We start from the raw sequence: 10000 nt of genomic DNA, 5'->3' as shown, positions 1-10000 counted from the left end.
CCACATCACAACCGACGTCAGAAACACAGCCACATCACAACCGACTTCAGAAACACAGCCACAACACACCAGCAACACGGCCAGAGTCAGCCGACGAAAAAATCTTTAATATGGCACAGCAGATACTCTGTCTCGCTTTCAAAACAGAATGGAATCAAACTCCTTTAAACTTTCCTCATTTCCGCGATAAAAGATGAAATAGCCCAGCCAAGGCGTAGAACTTCTTCTTCTTCTCCTCCTCCTTCTTCTTCCTTGCTTCTTTCCACGTCTTTTGCCTTTCACTGTTCGTTTCATCTTTTGTTAACGTTTAACATTTGCGAAAAGGAGGCGTTTGCTCACAGATGCACTTTATGCTTATATGTATGTTTGTATGTACACATATATATGTGTGTGTTTGTGTGTGTACCGTAAATACATATTAAAGCATGTGCGCATATGTTTACATCAAAATGTACGTATTCTTAAATTTCCTCCTTACACTTGTATTTGCAGAAGCATGATTCGCATTATAACACAACTGCAGAGCACACGGGAACTTTCGAATCAATGTTGATCCAGCGTTTTGTTGTTCTTTTAGAAGTTGCCACGGAATTAGTGCATTGTAAGTGCATTTTTGAACAGCCAAAGGGACCCGAAGTCACACACAGCGACCATAACTTATTCATCGCGCCAAAGCCCGAAAGGTATAGAAAGGGAGTTGATAATTACATTAGCTTGATTATGAGCGTGAAAGTAAATAGTTGAAAGGATGAAAGTGGTGTATTTAACAGTCTCCACCCCCCACCCCTCTCTCTCTCTCTCTCCCCTCCCCCCTCCCCTCCCCCCATCTCCCTTCTACCCCCGTAGCGAAACTTTATCTGGTTTAACGTTGCGAAAGTTTGCTTACGTCCCAACAGCGCAAACTATTTAATTTGTAGCTTTCGTATTGTATAACCCGGTTGTAATGAATTTTGTTGGTACCGTTGACTTTAATTGAATGTAATCTAGTGAATGTGTATGTGTGTGTGTATTTATTCATTTTTTTTTTCTGTCTTTCACTGCTTTCCGTTATTAATTTGCTTTACATTTTTTTAATGGGTGGATGTAACTTTGCCGTTTGTTTTAGATTGATTTTGTGATTGTCCGATTAAGAACCGGTCTTTTTGGTAAATTGTAATTTTTATGCTGTTCATTTTTTAAAAGTTTTTTTGTTGTCGTTCAGAGGACTTTAAATGTATTTTCAGATGTAATTTGCCGTGTTGTGTTGCTCGAATATAAAGTACAAAAATATTAAGTATGTTTCACAAAGTTTTTTTTTTTTGTGTGAATGTATGTAGTTCTGTGTGTGTGTTTGTGTGGATGTATGGGTACTTGATAGTTTTTTTTTTATGCCTTCATGGGTACGTATCGGTATGCTTACACACACACTCACTCACTCACTCACTCACTCACTCACTCACTCACTCACTCACTCACTCACTCACTCACACACACACACACACACACACACACACACACACACACACACACACACACACACACACACACACACACACACGCACACACACACATATATATATTTATATATATATACATATATATATATATGCATGTATTTATGTATATATACACATATATATTATATATATATATAATACATATAGGTATATATATATATATATGTATGTGTATATATATACACATACGCGCGCGCGCTCGTTTGTGTGTGTATTTGTATTTGTAATTGCATTTGTGTTTGTGTGTGTGATTATGTCCGTGTGCGCACGCGTACGTATGCATTGCATGTGTTAGCAAGACATACGCCTTTTCCTAAACAATCGCCAAGGTGTGTGAAAAATTAGAGAAAACATGTCAAAGACCGCAGCTTGGTTCGGCGACACCCCGTGATAAATAGAAGTTATAATGACAGCCCTGTGTCCGAAGCCGTCAGTGTTTCGTGACTGTCAAAATACAGGGTTCTGACATACCGCCTTTTCACTTGATCCGATGTCATATATCTCGCTGAAAGGTACTTATTTGTGACTTTAGAACGAAAACACTTGGATGTGTGAGTTGAGAGGAGAGCTTTCAAGGCTCGGTGGTAATCGTCATTAGTGGTAATAATGTTTCTGGTTCTAAAACGTAAACACTTCTGAGAGATGGGCTGTATATTGTTGTGGTTAGTCATTAGCGCTGTTATTTTTATTTACTTTTTTTTTTTTTCTTTTTTTGGTTATTTAGTGTTATTGTTTTCAGTTGGATCCGCTTCTCAGTTGAGGAAATAGGCTCCTTGTTCAGCCTGTCGTCCACTATTATTTTATTGAGCTTAAGTTATTGTTTTTATTCACTTCCTGTCGTTTCGTTTGTTTGACGTTTCGAACCGAATTGTCAAGTTTTTTTGAAAATGTAACGTATTTTTTTTTTATATTCCGGAGAAGAAAAGGCGCATACGAGTTTTCAGATGAGACGATTACGTAAAATGTATCTTTTAAAAAGTTTCCCCTAAATTTTAAAAGGGATGGAAAAAAGTTTGTGAGGTGCTAGACTCGACAGCAGCAGAGCACGTGGGAGTTGCCGCGTCTCTCCACGGCAACCGAGCGGCGGCTGCTCCTCAAACCTCCTGCTGCTGCTGCTGCTCGTTCTCCTTGTTCTTTCCTTTTCTTTCTTCGTCTTCTTCGTCTTCTCCTTCGTCTTCTCTTTTTCTTTCTCCTCCTCCTTCTCTTTTTCCTCCTCCTCCTTTTCTTCTTCGTCTTCTTCTTCCTCCTCCTCCTCCTCCTCCTCCTCCTCCTCCTTTTCTTCTTCGTCTTCTTCCTCCTCCTCCTCCTCCTCCTCCTCCTCCTCCTCCTCCTCCTCCTTTTCTTCTTCGTCTTCTTCTTCCTCCTCCTCCTCCTCCTCCTCCTCCTTTTCTTCTTCGTCTTCTTCCTCCTCCTCCTCCTCCTCCTCATCCTCCTCCTGCTCCTCTTCCTCTTCCTTCTTTTCATTCTCCCTTATCTCTCCCTAGCCATCTTACCCGTTCTTCTATTCTCTTTCGTTTGCCTCCAGCTCCCCTCATTCTTCTCCTTCTCCTTTTCCTCCCTCATCTTTCCTCCCCTCCTTGTCTCTTTATTTTTCTGTTGGTCTTCATTGTCTCTCTTCATTTTTTGTCGATTCTCTTTGTTTGTTGTTTTTTTCCCTTCATATTTATATATTTCCCTTCTTCCTTTCTGTTTTTTTGCCTTTTGAAATCATTACCACATCCTCCTCTTTCTCTTTCATATATTTTTCTTTTTTTTTCATTATTCTTTTGGCCTTGTTGAATTTTTTGCATGCTGGGTTTGGTGTATTATCCTGAACATCATGAGGAAGTTGAATGAATATCGTGAAATATCTCAGTTCTTGATAAATACCCGTTTCTAATTAAGTAGAAATGTGCATATCATATTCATACATTTGAACGCACGCATGCATACACATACACGCGAGCTCACACACACACTCACACTCACACACTAACACTCACTCATTCACACTCACACTCACCTTCATACACACACACACACTCGCACTCACTCTCATTCTCTCATTCTCACTCTCACTCACACTAACACTCACACTCACCCTCACCCTCACCCTCACCCTCACCCTCACACACACACACACACACACACACACACACACACACACACACGCGCGCGCGCGCGCGCGCGTACAGCCGTACACACACACACATATGCATATATATGCTTATATATGCATATATATACACACACTCGTACATACTGTATTTTTACGAATTCTAGTATTGATTCCCCCATCTCTTGCCTCCCCATCCTGCCCCTGCTTAGTGCGTTCAAGTTGGGTATGAGGTAGTCAGAATGGTGTAAGCGAAGCACATATCATACAACAAACTTACAAGACGGGTGAGCGCCTTGGAAGAATGGCCGAAGCAACGTAGGACTCGAGTGGGGGGGTCCTTGACTCTTATGGCCTAGTGGCTTAAGGTCGATTTTGGGCGATCTCCGGAGGAAGGGAGGTTAGGACCGCGAGGAGGGTTTCCAGTTGGTATTTGATGGATAAATATTGCCTCCTTACCGGCTTTAGTGCGATGAAGAAAGAGACGGGAATTTTTGGAAAGGAAAGGATAGACTTGTCGCTACTCACTATCGCGCTGTTCCGTTCCTTCTGCTCTTCTTTCTTTCGCTTAAACGGTTTTGTCTCATTCCCGCGCTTTTCCCTCTCCACCTGTTTCTCGTCTGTCTCCCGTTCCGTTCCCCTCTCCGCCTATCCTTCCTCTCCTAGCCTCGCGTGTTCCGTTCCGATACACATTTTAATATCCTTTTGCCCTATTCAGCTCGAATATTTGAATTCCATTCCCTTCAGTTCTCAGACCTTCCGTGCGATTCGGTTTCCTCATTTTCTATCCCGTTCTCTTCCGTTTTCTATCGCGTTCTGTTCTGATGTGTCGTGATGGCTTTAGTCAGCTGCTTCTATAGGACGACTTTGATCCACGAATGAGTGTGCGTGTGTTCGAATAAGTGATTTTGTACTTTGGTTGTGGGGGGGGAGGGGGATACGTGTGTGTGTGTGTGTGTGTATGTGTGTGTGTGTGTGTGTGTGCGTGTGTGTTCGTGTGTGTGTGTGTGTTCGTGTGTGTGTGTGTGTGTGTGAGTGTGAGTGTGTGTGTGTGTGTCTGTGTGTGTGTGTGTGTGTGTGTGTGTGATTGAATGATTGATTGATTGCATGTGTAAATGCGCGATTGCGTGTATGTGTGATTGCGTAAGTAAATATATATGTGTGTACGTGGTTGAGAAAGCGAGAGGAAGATATAGAGAGAGTCTTTGTGTTTATACGCATATGTTTGTGCTTGTGTGTTTGTACCATGCAGTGTTCAGAGGGTGGATCAAGCAAGTAACGTACCGTGTTCGTACCCAAAGCTAATATATGCGCTGTGTAAAGTGGAGATGGATCTTTATTTGCCTTCATTCGTAAGGGAATATGATCTTGAGCCTTTCTCTGCAGTCCTCACAGCTTAACCTTAGTGTAGAGAGTGACTGTCTTTAAATAAGGATGCACAAAAGGGAGGCGGGAAAGCAAGCGTAAAGTGGAGGTTAAGTCTAACAAAATGGCCGCCGTGGTTTCTTTTGACATTTCATTGTAAAGTTTGTCTTCTCGTGTCTTCTTGTCTTGGTAGATACCGGGGAGATTCCGTTAATTAGGGTAGATTCGGTTGTTAATTGGAGGAATCTTAATTAGTCTGGATATTTTCTCCCTTTTAGATCCATTTTTTTCCCTCCATGCTTTATATATTATTTTAATTAATTTTTACTACCCGTAACGTGGGTACACTTACGTCACTATTTTGTTATTATTATTTCGAAACGATGTGGGTTTTTTTTTTATTCTCCTTGAAGAAATTCAGGCTCTCTTGAGTATAAGCATTATGAAGGCTTATGAATATCCTTACCCCCCCACGTGGTAATGTTGTACCCCCTCCTCATGCCCCCTTCCCCCTCCTCATGCCCCCTTCCCCCCTCCTCATGCCCCCTTCCCCCCTCCTCATGCCCCCTTCCCCCCTCCTCATGCCCCCTTCCCCCCTCCTCATACCCCCCTTCCCCTTCCTCATATCCCCTTTCCCCTCCTCATACTTCCCCCTTCCCCCTCATACCTCCCCCTTCCCCCCTCCTCATACCCCCCCTTCCCCCCTTCTCATACCCCCCTTCCCCCCTTCTCATACCCCCCCTTCCCCCCTTCTCATACCCCCCCTCCCCCCTCCTCACACGGAGCAGAGAATCACAGTTGTAATACTTGTTTGTAATTAGCCTCATAAACCTCTCACATGCAAGAGGTTTACAATCTTATTTCCACCTCATTTAAATTCTGCCATGTATTTTGAAGATCAAGATTTCTCTTTTTTCCTTCTCCCTCCCATCTTCTCTTCTTTTCACAGTTATTATTTTTTTTTTTTACACATATTCCCCCCCTCCCCTCCCCTGCCCTGCCCTGCCCCCCCCTTCTCTCTCTCTCTCTCTCTCTCTCTCTCTCTCTCTCTCTCTCTCTCTCTCTCTCTCTCTCTCTCTCTCTCTCTCTCTCTCTCTCTCTCTCTCCTCTCTCTATCGTTATCTCGAAGAACCTCGATGAGCTTGAGCCGCGATCGGGCCCGCGCACATCGGCCATATCATACGGCGTCGTAAAAACTATCGCCTGAGAAAACGGGGGATGTCGCCTGGCTAAATCTTGCATTGAATTTCGAACGGCTCGTCCATTCTCGGAGGAAACACTCCCAGAAGAAACCGAATTACGTGGAGGTTCATATGTACAGGGGGAGTGCCGTGGCGTGGGAGCGTTTGTTTACATTATATAATAAACGTAGGCGAGGCTGCTTTATCAAAGGAAGGGAGAAAGGGAGGATGATGGGGAGTGACTCTCACCTGACAAGCCCTCAGGCCATTCCCGGGCTTGAACAACCCCCGAATAGCACGTTTTACGGGCAGAACTGACGAGGTGAGAGATTATTTTGATTACGATTGTGGTTCAGTTTTCAGTAGATGTCTCGCAAATATGTGGTGTTTGTCCTCATACTTATTAGGATGATCCCGCCCATCGCCTATTTCGAGATGGAGGTGGCTATTTTACAGCGAGCGTCAACGTGTACACTCTCTCCCTTTTTTCCCGCCCACCGTAAAGCACGGTACTTATTTTCCTTGTGAGGCACGGTACTTATTTTCCATGTGAGGCTCGGTACTTATTTTCCATCAGGGCGTGACAGTTGTTTCTGCTCTTGATCCTCACAAGGAGCAGAAGCGTCTTTCCTATTCAGCGCCTGGCATTTGTTTCCTGTGATAGATTTCACCCGTTCTTTTTTCCACACATTTTACACTCAGAGAATATTATACACGGTAAAGTGCTTTGCGAATTCCGAGCTTAAAAAAAAAAAAAAGAATACCGAGCTCAATTGTCATTTGTCTTTAATATTCTAAAAAAGTTTTCCTGATTTCCTCTCGCTATTTCATGCTCAATCCACGGAATAATTTCCCTTCTTGTTTTTGTATGAAATACACACAAAGATTTTTTTACCGGCCGAGCTTGAGCTTTGTATTCATTTCCTGTGCCAAACACTGTGTAGGATTTTGCGTACGTGATTCCTCTGGTGCTTTTATTGGAGCCAAAATATCTTCCATGATACCAATACAGAAACGGAGAATACTATCTATTTATATATATATATATATATATATATATGTGTGTGTGTGTGTGTATGTATATATATGTGTGTGTGTAAATATATAATGTATATTATATGAATATATAATATATTTATATAAAATATAACATATATATTATATGTATATATATAAGTATATTATATATATATATATATATATATATATATATATATATATATGCATATATATATATATTTATATATATGTATGTATATATATGTACACATATATGGTGTATCTATATATAATGTATATGTATATGTGTGTGTATATATGTATGTATATATGTGTATGTATATGTATATATATAAATTTAGAGATAGATATAGATATATGCATGTGTACATGTATGTGTTTATATGTATATTTATGCATGGATATGTGAATCTGTGTGTACATACGTGCGCTAACATTATTAGTGTAGAGAGCAAAAACAATAACATGAAAATCTCTCACTTATAAGAATTCTCGAATTCTTGACTGTTTCTGTTGTGCGGATCCCAGAAAGTCTGTGAAGTTGGTTAAAACTCGTGTTCCTCAGCAAGGGAAGGGAGTGGAGGGGATCACAGAGAGATCGTAACATGTAGGACTGGCAGAGGGAGAGTGAATCGAAGGGTAATGGTATGTTATGGGTTGTTGAAGAGGACTTGGGGATACGGTGAAATTGTAAAGCGGATGAGTTTACAGAGAGAGAGAGAAGGAGAGGGATAGGAAGAGTGAGGGAAGGAGGGAGGGAGAGGGAGGGAAGGAGGGAGAGGGAGGGAGGGAGGGAGAGGGAGGGAAGGAGGGAGAGAGAGGGAGGGAGGGAGAGAGAGGGGAGGAGGGAGGGAGAGGGAGGGAAGGAGGAAGAGAGGTGGGGAGGGAGGGAGAGAAAGAGAGTGAGAGAGAGAGAGAATGAGAGTGAGAGTGAGAGAGAGAGACCGACAGACAGACAAACAGACAAACAGAGACGGACAGAGTGATAGAAAGAGAGAGAAGAGAAAAGAGAAAGAGAAAGAGAGATTCATAAGACACACAGATAGGCAAACAGACAGGGAAGGGAAGGGATAGGATACGAACGATAATGCGGAGGATGAAGGCTGAGAAGGATGCAGGAATCAGAGGAGGAAGTGTGTCAGGGAGAGGGTGGGGTTCGTGGCCGGGGGGGGGGGGGGGTGAGTGGAAGAGATAGGGGTGATGATGCTGGTGGTGTTCATAGCGGGTGAGGGGATGTTTTGCCGTGGGCGTGACGAGAATATGTTCAAAATTTGTTCAGTCTAACGTATTACAGTGTGTTCCAAATTTGTTCAGTATTACGTATTAGAATGTGTTCAAAATTTATTCAGTCCTTTGCACTAGAGTGTGTTTAAAATTTGTTTACTCATATGCAGTAAAATATGTTCAGTGTTTGTTCAATCGTGCGCAAAAAAATATGTTTAAATTTTGTTCAGTCACACGCATCAAAATATGTTGAAATTTAGTTTCATCATACGCATTAAATTATGTTCAATATATACCATCCGCATTATACGCATTTGTATATTTTCTTTTGAGTCATGGACAAATTAAAACACACAAAACAAAATATTTACCCTAAATATATTTCCTTCTTACCGCAACCGATAAGAAAAATAGATAAAAGCCAATCCAAAAATTGCATTATAAAAAAAAAAAGATAGATATATCCATCCAGTTAGAATGCTTTGTACACATCTATTATGATATTTACGATCGAAAAGTTTAGAAAACGAAATTTACAAGAACCGCCGTCGACATCCCATTTTCTGTTGAGAAGAAATGAGAAAACTTTGGAACAATGTCTGTTAACGCGACCGATATGTTTATTCGTAAACTAGGAAATCAGATCAATGTATTTTTGTTTCTTCTATTGGCTGTGCTATTTGTAACGTTGCGATTTATTATTGCCGTATATATATATATACATCTTTGATAAGACTTTTGTTTAGTTGAGAGATATATCTCGTTTAAGTTGAATGTGTGGTAATGTGGGAAGTAAAAATGTCAGGAGTCTAAATGGGTACGGGATATAAACTAATAAATAAATAAGCTCGTAAAAATAAGTCAATGAAAGCTTCTTTTCCGACTTTTACATCTATTATTGTGTTTGATAAAGAGAGAAATATGACTGGGAGATTATACGTTTTTTTCTTCGAGAATTGTCAAAAGATTTTTTCTTTTCTTTTTAAAACCCGGTAAACGCATCCCGCTTTATTTCAATATTTTTACATATCTAGCGTATCAACTGCTGTTAGTGTGTTTCTCATTTCAACAGCGTGGATTTTATTCCTAAAAGTCAATCCCAAAAGATAAATACACGAATAAATGAATGATCGAGTAGATAAATAAAAGCTAAATAAATAAGTAGATAGGGAAAAAAATAGGTAAATGAATGGATGGAAATAAAACTAATTGATAGATAAATAGATAAATAAATGATCAAATAAATAAAATGAGCCAAGGGACCCTTTTAAAAATGTCATCAAATACCCAAAACACGTTCCATGATTTTTTCCCCAATGATCTTCAGCCAACGGAAGTTAAAACCACACTTACATACACTAACACGAGTTTATTTATCATGTTTTCTGTGGATTATTAATCGGGGCCGCCCCAAACTTTGATAACTTGTCAGAATCGAGTTAAGCTATAATTTGTTTGTTTTGATTAACCTGCGTAATCACATCAAGGGTTTAGCAGACTCCGTTGGGGTGGGGGGTATGGGGAGGAAGGAGGGAGAGGGAGAGGGGAAGGAGGGAAGGGAGGGGGAGGGGGAGGGGGAAGGTCGCTAACCTTCGTAAGAGACACTGACCACGTGTTTG

General features: G+C 41.1%; 1 protein-coding gene across 2 annotated transcripts in view; it reads left to right on the top strand.

Moving 5' to 3' along the window:
• LOC125041818 (TOX high mobility group box family member 3-like) overlaps window positions 1-10000 on the top strand; it is a 333779-nt gene that overhangs the window by 70543 nt on the left and 253236 nt on the right. The window lies entirely within an intron of this gene.

The sequence above is a fragment of the Penaeus chinensis genome, chromosome 31 (assembly GCF_019202785.1).
Source record: "Penaeus chinensis breed Huanghai No. 1 chromosome 31, ASM1920278v2, whole genome shotgun sequence".
Lineage (NCBI taxonomy): Eukaryota > Metazoa > Arthropoda > Malacostraca > Decapoda > Penaeidae > Penaeus > Penaeus chinensis.
The sequence above is the reverse complement of the archived record's forward strand: the minus strand, read 5'-3'. Positions and strand labels throughout refer to the sequence as shown.